The following is a 10,156-nucleotide window of genomic DNA, read 5'->3' as shown; positions in this document are numbered from 1 at the left end:
TCGTGGCAATGTTGAGCAGGTCATGGGTGGTATGGGGAATCACATAGCCAAGCTTATGGATCAAGGACTTATAGGTTGTCCCAGAGAGGAACGTGTTAATGACGTCCGCGTCGACGACATCAGGAAGGGAGTTGTAATCTTTTGAGGACCTACAGATGTAATCTCGTAGGGACTCATTGGGCTCCTGCTGATAGCTCTTGAGGTCCTAGGAATTCTCAGGACAGATATATGTCTCCTGGAAATTCCCAATGAAGACCCTCTTGAGATCTGGCCAGTCGCGGATGCTATCGAGCTGAAGGAATTTGAGCCATGCTCGAACATGCTCCACCACACAGATGAGGATATACTAAATGAGGAAGTGGTAATCATTCACTCCCCCAGCTCGATAGGCGAGCCAAAAATCTTTGAGCCATATACGAGGGTTCATCTCCTCGGTGTATCTAGCGATGTTGGTGGGTGGTCAAAAGCGTTGTGGGAACGGTGCTCTCTAGATACGACGACCAAAGGCCCATGGTCCTGAGCCATCTGGGCAAGGACTCCAGTTGTTTGGTCAGCGACCATGCCTGGGGTGCATGTCCCCGCATTCCTCGATGGTTAGGCTAGGTCCTGTATCACCTACTCTCACCACCATTCGGTAGGCGTCATCATCATGCCGGGCATGGCGTCGATTGTTGATACTGCTGCGAGCATCATGATTTGGTCCGAGATGCTCGCACACAAGTGGTCGGTGTGGAGCGGGCATCGGGTCGGGCTATGGTGTAGCCACAGCATCCTACCCCACCCCTGGCAATAGTAGTGGTGAGTGGACGGAGCGATTCAACTGGCACGGCCCTAGTCCTCCGGTTGGACAAGAGGCTATGAGCCGATGTCGCGACGCTGAGCTCTCTGCCTGTTGAACGGCAGCGGTCTCCACCAGTGCCTGGAGGTTCTGGTGGATTGCTTGCTTCTAGGGGTCGACTGGCTCGGGGAGGCCACGCAAAAGCATCGCCGCAGCAGCGATGTTCTGGCTAGCTCGAGTGAACTAAGGGGGGTTGTTCCCCTTGTCTAAGATATTGCGCTGGACTTGACGGGTGCGACCCTGGGCGCCGCTCACTGGGTTACACATGCGGGACACAGCGTACTATGCTGAGCGAGCCAGCGCAGGTGGCGGCTGGCTCTGCCGCCTTTGTCATAACTCCTCGCTGTGCTCCTATGCATGTGCGAGGGCCTCCGCATGAGGGTCTAGAGTGGTGTGATTCTGTAGAGTCTCTGCTACCACCGATGGCTGTCCCGGAGCATCCGCCATAGTGTACTCCTAGGACAGAAGGTGGCTAGGTGTTGCGACATTGTTGATGCTAGAGCCATCACTTTCGGCCTCATCATCCATGAGGTCATGAAAGGAGGTAGGAGCGTAGCCCGCCATCCCCATGAATTTGGATGTGAGAGGGGACAATGTCAGCATCCTTCAGGGCCCTCGTGCATACGTGTCCGTAGGGGACACAAAGCCGTAGGGGAACCGGTCGCACGATGATCATGGTGGGGACAATAGGGTCCCTCTAGAGAGTCAGTGGAAGGTGTTAAATAACAAGTAAAGAACAATATGTATGTTACTCACAGTGGGGTTTGAGCCTAGCGTGGGCTTGAAGTGAAGCATAGGTGTCTCATTGTTGAGGTCGTCGAGCGGCCCAGGGCCAGCGGAGGACGCTCCTCCTCCAGTGGGCACCAGGACAAGTGCCTCCTAGCGGAGGCAGAGTATGCCGAGCTAGTCAGCGATGAAGTCTAGACATCCGAAGAGGAAGGTCTAGAGCAGCTCGAAGATGGGAGGAACCCACATCCTAATAGGTGAGAGCATAGGAAACTCCAGCAAGCCAAAGCGAGTTGTATCGCTTGAGCCCACCATGTCGAAGATGGTGGAAAAGTGGGCCATCCAATGACTAAAAGCATGAACACACGATGTCTTCCCCATGGACAGCGCCAACTGTCAGTGCGAAAAGTAACCAACAAGTAGATATTTGTAGTTTTGTCATGCGTTGTGATCGGATGTGGCCTAGCACTCAATGACACATGATTTAAACTAGTTTAGGCAACGTACCCTACGTCCAGTTTTGGTCGATCGGTGACTTTATTCTGGAGCCTAGGCGCTCAAAGTTTGATGTGGGGTTACAAACAGATATAGAATGAGAAGGGGGTGTTAGAGGCCCGGTCGGACTCTAAACCAAGTGGTTAAGAGTGATAGGTGCTCTAACACGCGCTAAGTATTGGAGCGTATACCCTGTGTAGCTATTGAGATCTAGATTTGTGAGTTGTTCGAATGCTTAGGTTCTCTAGAGCCAGATCTAGAGAGAGAATCCAGCGTCCGTCCCTATTGGGAGAGAGCACATTCCCTTTTATAGGTGAAGGGGACGGCCTTACAAGTTAGAGAGAAAGAGAGAGAGAGAGAGAGAGAGAGAGAGAGAGAGTTATGTATGTGTGCTACCTAGTCTTGTTGCTCACGCCATCGAGTACGAGACAATTGTCGGCGCCCACAATACTGTTCGTGCCTAGACATATCTGATAGGTTTTACCGTGTTCGTCTAGTATGGTAAATGTCGGCACCTACAATACTATAAGACAAATGTCGGCGCCCACAACACTGTTTGGGTTCTAACACGTCTGGAAGGTTGCATAGTACCCATCTAGCATGGCCTGGTGGCACTGCCCTATAGGTGTGTAGGGTATGATAGGGAACGGTCCTCGGTATTGTGGTTGACTTGAACGCCTTACCTTATCTGCTCCGCCTGATCCTTGGGTCCTCATCGAGCGAGCGTCCCTGGTCGGTCGTTCCTAGTTGGTTCTAACCGTGTCCGTCGGGGAAGAGCTGCAAGCAGAGGTCCGGTGTATTGCTGGTTGAAAAGGAGATCAGAGTCCAACGATGTCCCCTTTTTTGCCAGGCCTTCCTGCTCGAAGATCGGATCGATCTCTTAGCGTATCATTAGGTATCTAGGCTAGCCTAGGAGGCACGTGTTGTCGCTACACCATCTGTTGGGCTGAGCTTTTGCTGTGAAGCGGGCCCATTGGGGACCCTAGGTTTATGAACCTGACAATACACCATCTTTAGAAAATATGGGAAGATTTGGGGGAGCATGGTATGTAGAGGTATGTAGAGACCTAAGACTTGAAGAGGAGAGGGACTGTGTGCCCACTCCAGTGACTCAAGAGCAACAAGTTTCTCAATACCTGTTGATGTTGTATGACTAATACAAGACCTATTATTAGCTCTTCAAAGAAGATGAATAATGTTAACAAGGATCTTGTAATATAGGAGCCTGTAGAATCAATTGTCTCTTGGCAATGAAGAGCAACTACAGCCCCATATGAAAGTGCAAGTAGCTGAGGCCCTAGAAGGTCTCAAAGAATTAGTAAACCAGTTTTTCTGATGACTTTGAAGTCTATGTTATTAAAGAAATTCAAATAGAGAAGATCCCACCTCATTTGAAGAAGCCATGAGAAGCGTTTACTCATTTAAATGGCAAGAAGCTATGGAAGCTGAAATGAATTCAATGAATACCAACAATATTTGGGACTTAGAAGTAATTGGAGCCAAAACAGTGGACTATCAATGGGTCTATAAGACAAAATGTGACTCCAAAGGGAATGTAGAAAGATATAAAGTTGAAATGAATTCGATGAATACCAACGATGTTTGGGACTTAGAAGTAATTCCTAATGGAGCCAAAACAGTGGGCTGTTAATGGATCTACAAGATAAAATGTGACTCCAAAAGGAATGTAGAAAGATATAAAGTTGAAATGAATTCGATGAATACCAACGATGTTGAGGACTTGGAAGTAATTCCTAATGGAGCCAAAACAGTAGGCTATTTATGGGTCTACAAGACAAAATATGACTCCAAAGGGAATGTAGAGAGATATAAAGCACGACTTGTAGCAAAAGGCTTTACGCAAAGAGGATGAATAGATTACGATAAGAGTTTTCTCTCCAGTCTCATGCAAGGATTCTTTAGAATTGAAATAATGTTATTAGCACATTAAGATATAGAGTTACATCAGATGGATGTAAAGACAACATTCCTCAATGGGGATTTGTACGAAAAACGTTTACATGGCACAACCCAAAAGGTTTTGTCGTGGAAGAAAAAAACTTATGGGATGCCACCTGTAAAAATCCATTTATGCATTAAAAGTAAGTCTCTAGACAATAGTATTTGAAGTTGATGAAACAATGAGAAAGTTTGGGTTTTAAGGAAAATGAGAAGGACAATAGCATTTATGTGAAGTTCAAGAATGGAAAATTCTTTTTCCACATCCTACGAATAGATAACATTCTACTCACTAGTAGTGATGTTAATCTGTCATTGAAGAAGAAGAAGTTTTGTCCCCAAGTTTCAATGTGAATGATCTTGGGGAAGTGTCATTGGTTCTAGGAATCGAAATTCACCAAGATAGAAGAAAATGGGGTATTAGGACTATCGCAAATGTATACTTAGAAAAGATTCTAAAGAAATAAAGTATGCATGTGAATAAACCTACGTCTGCTCCTATAGTCAAGGGTAATAGATTTGGGAACTTTAAGTGTTCCAGGAACCGATATAAGATCGATCAAATGAATATGGTTCCATATGCTTCAGTTGTTGGAAGCTTGATGAGTGTACAAGTACAAGTAAGAACTTACCCTGACATAGTTTATGTATTCGTGATATTTTGGCAGAAGACCAGTCCAGATATAGATCACTGAAATGGAGTTGAGAATATCTTGCAATTTTGCAAAGTATCATAGGCCTTATGTTGAGTAAGAAAGAATAAGTACTCTAAAATAGTTGAGGGTACAAATGTTAAGTCATGGCGAGATATGTAGTGAAATTCACAGTAGTTGCTAACACTCACAGTTGGAGTATTATTGTGGAAAAACTCCAAAGAAACAGTTGTGGTGTCATCAGTGATGCATACCATAGTATAGCTTGACATGAGACTTAAGGAACAGGCAAAAGGAGGTTAAGGGAATTTCTATCCGGATTTAACAATGGTAGACAACAGCAATAACTATTTAAAGTAAGTTAACTCCTAAGACAACAGATCAAGTGTGCTGCCAGACACATTGACACTAAGTTATATGTTGTAAAGGAGAAAATCCAGAATCATTTTGAAAGCATTGAGCACATAAGTACCGAGTAAGTACTTGCTGATCCACTTACCAAAGGCTAATCACCCAGTGCGTTCAGAGAACACACAATCGACATGGGTTAATGGGAAAGTCTATGATTTCTATATACTAAGGACCTAGTTGAGTATCTGTTTCAAAACAGAGAGATGCATTATAGCTGTTAAATCTAATGGCAACTGACCATGACGATGAGGCACGCTCCATGCACTGATCTATGATGGAATGGGAACAAGATAAAGTAAGTAAGTTAAGTTTAAGTCATAAGATGAGATCAAGGGAGAGAATGTTAGTTTGATCTCCACTAATTGGCCCAAGGGCCAATCGGACCCCTTGACCATGTTCTGATTGGGGACACATAACCAACCACTGGTCGGCGGGCCCCTGTCACATAGCGCTATGAGAAAGAGGTGGGGGCTGGGGCGCTAGATATGAGGTTCGACGCCGTCACTGGACCCTACCGAAGAACCCCAAAAGCCCCTCTGATCGTGGGCACATTGCAAGTGACGGGAAGCTCCACTGGGCTCGTCGCCGTCCTCTAGACACTACCGGACTGCACTCCGTTGTTCCTCCTCTACCTCCTCTATCAACCCCGAAGGTATAGATCTCTCTCTACTCTGTCTCCCTCTCCCGAGTCATATTTCTAGATCGATTTGAACCAAACAGAATTGAATCAACCCATAGATCTACACCTAGATGATCCTAAGGACTTAACAGTAGGTCCTCAAGCCATATATGCAGCAGCCTAATGTTGCAGTTGGGTTACCTGGGGTGCACAAGGGTTGGAATTAACTGTGCTTTAGAGTGTGCTGGATGGATCATTGTGTTCCTAAGATTAAATTGTGTTGATTCAGAATTGGCAGCATAGTGAGATTTGTTGATTCAGCATTGGCAGTGTAGTAGGATTTGTTATCTATGCATATGCAAATTGATAGCCCTTACTATATTTTGTAAGCTTGAGGAAAGGCGAGCTGTCCAAATTAAGCTAACATCGTTTGCTGCTAATTTATTTTTTAGGCATGGAAAATCTCAGGCTGTTCTCAATTACAGAGAGATCAGAACAACTATGGCTGAGGAAGCTTTGGAACTGTAAGGTCAAACCCCATGTATTCCGTGTGTTATCGTTTGCTAATTTTAAAGGCAACTAGCTAGCTAGATACTCCCTAGAGCCTCGGGTGTGAACGTTTAGCTGAATTTTAGAGACATCACTGAATTTGATGTGAACATTCTGTCCTCGGAATCCATGCAGGGGATCAAGGAATTCCTAGCTGAAATCCTTCTCAACTCTCATCTCGGTTCTCCATTTAGGTCACTAGCTTCTCTATAGTGATGAATCTCTTGTGTCATTCTCATGTACAACACTTTTTTTAGGAGCAGCACTGCCACCACCCCTGAGCTCCATCGGGTGCTCGCCTCAAATGACCTGGCCAACGACCTCAGACGGGTCCGTGTCATCGTCCAGTATAGCGATTTGCAATTAATTACTTCGATTCTGGCTGAATGGCAGGAACGCGCAAATGGTAGGTGGCCCACTGGTGGATTGATATGGAGCGTTAGATTTAAAGATACTTGGTTATCTAAGGGTCTATATTAAAGGTGGGTAAGAAAGTTTACGTGAAAAGGTATTCTCAATTCCTTACAATGATGACTGTGATAAGAGACATTGTTGTTTTCGCTTTAAATTTAGAAAATCTTTCTTTTAATGACGATTGGGTTGTGTTTGCTTATAGTGCTTGTGCTGCTGCCTGTGCAGTGATGCGATTACTAAGGATGACATTAAGGTCTTCGCGATGGTGCCGTCGAAGCCTAACACTGAGTTTCCTAATGCTGCCCGCTGGTACGAGACCATCTTTGTGGCTGTAGCCTCAAGGTTTGATTTATTTCACTGGTTGCAAATTTTTAAGTATAGTAGGTTGATGTCTTTCACTGGTTGTAGATTCAGGTTTGATTTATTTCACTGTTTGTAAATTGCAAATATGTAAGTGTCGTACATTGATGTCCTTCATTGGTTGCAGATTCCCTGATATGGCAGTTGGTCCTGCTGCTGAGGTTTGTTCTCCCCATCCTAAGCCATACTGCCCCATTTTCTTTGTTTATATCAATCTATCTTATTGGTCAAGCAATGAGAAATAGAAGAAAGCAAAACTGTTCTTTTCGACAGTTAGTCAATGCTTTTGCTTTGTTGTTCCTGTAGGTCGCAAAGGAAGTTGGGTTTGAGCTACCGCCACCAGGCGAGTATGTTGTTGGAATGTTTTTTATGCCAACCGATGAAAAGCGTCATGAGAAGGGCAAAGCTAGGTTTAAGAAGGTTGGTGTAACACTATTAATAAATTTGGTAATGGTAGTCTATGAGCAATGCAGGTGTAAGAAAAATGGACCCTTGGTCCATTTACTTTAGATTTTGGTGTTTGATGACCAACACAACCAAATTGGACTAATGAATTTGCAAGTGATTGTTTTGTAGTTCAATAGGATGCAAGACATGACTTGGACGAAGGCAACGTGATGATCTGATGATCAACACCATAAGCAAGACCTTAGAAGCATAAGAGAAGACCTAAGATATCAAGCAAAGTCCAAGCACAAAGATAGAAACCAAGCCGGACGCAAGATCACGAAGAAACAAGCTTACAGAGGTGACCAGATGTTGGACCGGACGCCGGACAGCTCACAGAGGTGACCAGACACTGGACAGCTCACAGAGGTGACCGGACGCTGGACCGTACGCTGGACAGCTCACAGAGGTGACCAGACGCTGGACCAGATGCTGAGCAGTATAGTGACCGGATACTGGGTGCCAGAGTCCGATCAAATTCAGTAAGGTTCTAGAGAGCCGTTTTCGTGACCAGACGCTAGTCAGAGTCCGGTCAGTAGCAGAAAAAGTGGGATTTCAACCCCAATGGCTACTTTCTCAGTGGGGCTTATAAATAGACACCCAACCGACCATTTGAGGTGTGTGGAGCTGAGGAAACATACTAAGGGTGTTGATACACCATTTTAGTGATCTCCACTTGCATAGTGCTTGGTGTTTTATTAGGTGATTAGCGTAGTTGTTTTGCGAAGTGCTTAGGTTGATTAGACCACCACTTATGCGCTTGCTCTAGGTTTAGGCCTAGTGTTTAGTGAGGTTTGCATACCTCTTATCACTCAGTGCTTGCGAGCACCATTGTTGTACATCAGAGGGGCTTGTAGTCTTGCGAGATCACACCAACCGAGTTTGTGGTGTGGCCGCCACCGTGTACCGGAGGGAACAAGGCCCACGGCGTTTTCACCGAAAGCTTGATAGTGAAGACGGCGGGGAGCATTCAGGAGAGGCTTGCCAAAAGGCACGTCGGAGACCCACTTGCGCGTAGGGAAGGCCCGAGGCTATCCATGGAGTTACTCGATTGGGAGCTTGGCCCTTGCGAGGGATTCCTTGCGAGGGGATCCAACGAGGACTAGGGGGAAGCCTGTGCGCTTCTCGATATCTCGGTAAAAATACCAGAGTCATCGACGGGAGTTTGCATATATCTACCTTGCTCTTTAGCTTCTGTATTTATATTGATTGCTTTACTCCTTTTGTGGTAGAGATAGCAACACACTAGCAAAACCGTAGTTGCACATTTAGATAGTTTATCTTTTACATAGGTTTTGCTAAGGTTAGAAAAAGAGGCCATAGTTTAGAGTTAGATTTTTAAGTTGCCTAATTCACCCCCCTCTTAGGTGTCATGGTCCTCTTCAATTGGTATCAGAGCTGGTTGGCTCAATTTGGACCTTTGACTTAACCGTCATTGAGCCGATGCTATTTAGAGTGGTTGGGATGGATACCTCTAGGCCTCCGCACTTTGATGGTACTAACTTCTCCTATTATAGAGCTAGAATGGCTTGCTACCTTGAGGTGGTTGACTTGGGAGTTTGGAGAGTCACTCATGATGGGATGAAACCCATTAAGAATCCCTATAAACCAACGAAGAGTGATGAAAAAGAAATTCATTTTAATGCTAAAGCAAAAAATTGCTTGTTTGAATCTTTTATCATGGATGTGTTTAATCAAGTGTTCACTTTAAATATGGCACATGAAATTTGGTTAAAACTTCAAGAGCTCCATGACGGCACAAGTAATGTCCATAAGCAAAAACATTGTCTAGCTAAACAAAATTATGATTCCTTTAAAATAAAAGATGATGAACTTGTTCGTGATATGTATTCTCGTTTGAATCTAATTATCAATGAGCTCCATTCTTTTAGATTAACAAAGCTAGATGATGCGGACATCGTGAGGAAGATTATCTCCATGCTATCACAAAAGAAATATGCAAGCATCATCACCATCCTTCACAATATGGAGGACTTGAGCACCATGACCCCGGCCATAGTCATTGGCAAGATAGTGGCATTTGAAATGTTAGGCAAGATGGGTCAAGAAAAAGCCTCTTCATCAAGCAAAGGCAAAACTCTTGCATGTGGCAAGAAAAAGAAGATGAAGGGCAAGCGAGTTGAGACAAGCTCAAGCTCAAGCTCCTCAAGTGAAGATGAAAAAGAAGAAGAAGAAGATGATGATGATGATGATGATGATTCAAGTGATGATCAATCTTCCTCCTCCACCTCCGACCTTGATGAAGAATCAATCAAACTAATCAACAAGGTGGAGAAGATGATCCAAAAGCTCAATGTCAAGGGTGTGCCCATCCAAATTCAAGATCTCATTTTCACCAATCAAACAAAATGAGCAAAGAAAGAGAGGATGCTATGGATGCGGTGAGATAGGGCACTTTGGGAAAGTTTGTCCAAATAAGCCCACACCCAAGACAAAGAAGAAGGCATGCAAGAAACAAGCCCTCACATCAATAAGTACATGGGATGATTCTTTAAGTGAAGAAGAAGACCATCACAAGAGGCGAGGGCGCAAGCACTCATTATCAAGCTCTTCTCATGTGTGCCTTATGGCATGAGATAACGAAAGCTCATCCTCTAGTGAGAGTGATAGTGATGATAAAATGCCTTCTTATGAAGAAATTATGCAACAAAACCTTAATTATGC

Source organism: Miscanthus floridulus, chromosome 7 (genome assembly GCF_019320115.1).
Source record: "Miscanthus floridulus cultivar M001 chromosome 7, ASM1932011v1, whole genome shotgun sequence".
Taxonomy (NCBI): domain Eukaryota; kingdom Viridiplantae; phylum Streptophyta; class Magnoliopsida; order Poales; family Poaceae; genus Miscanthus; species Miscanthus floridulus.
Note: the sequence above shows the minus strand (reverse complement) of the source record.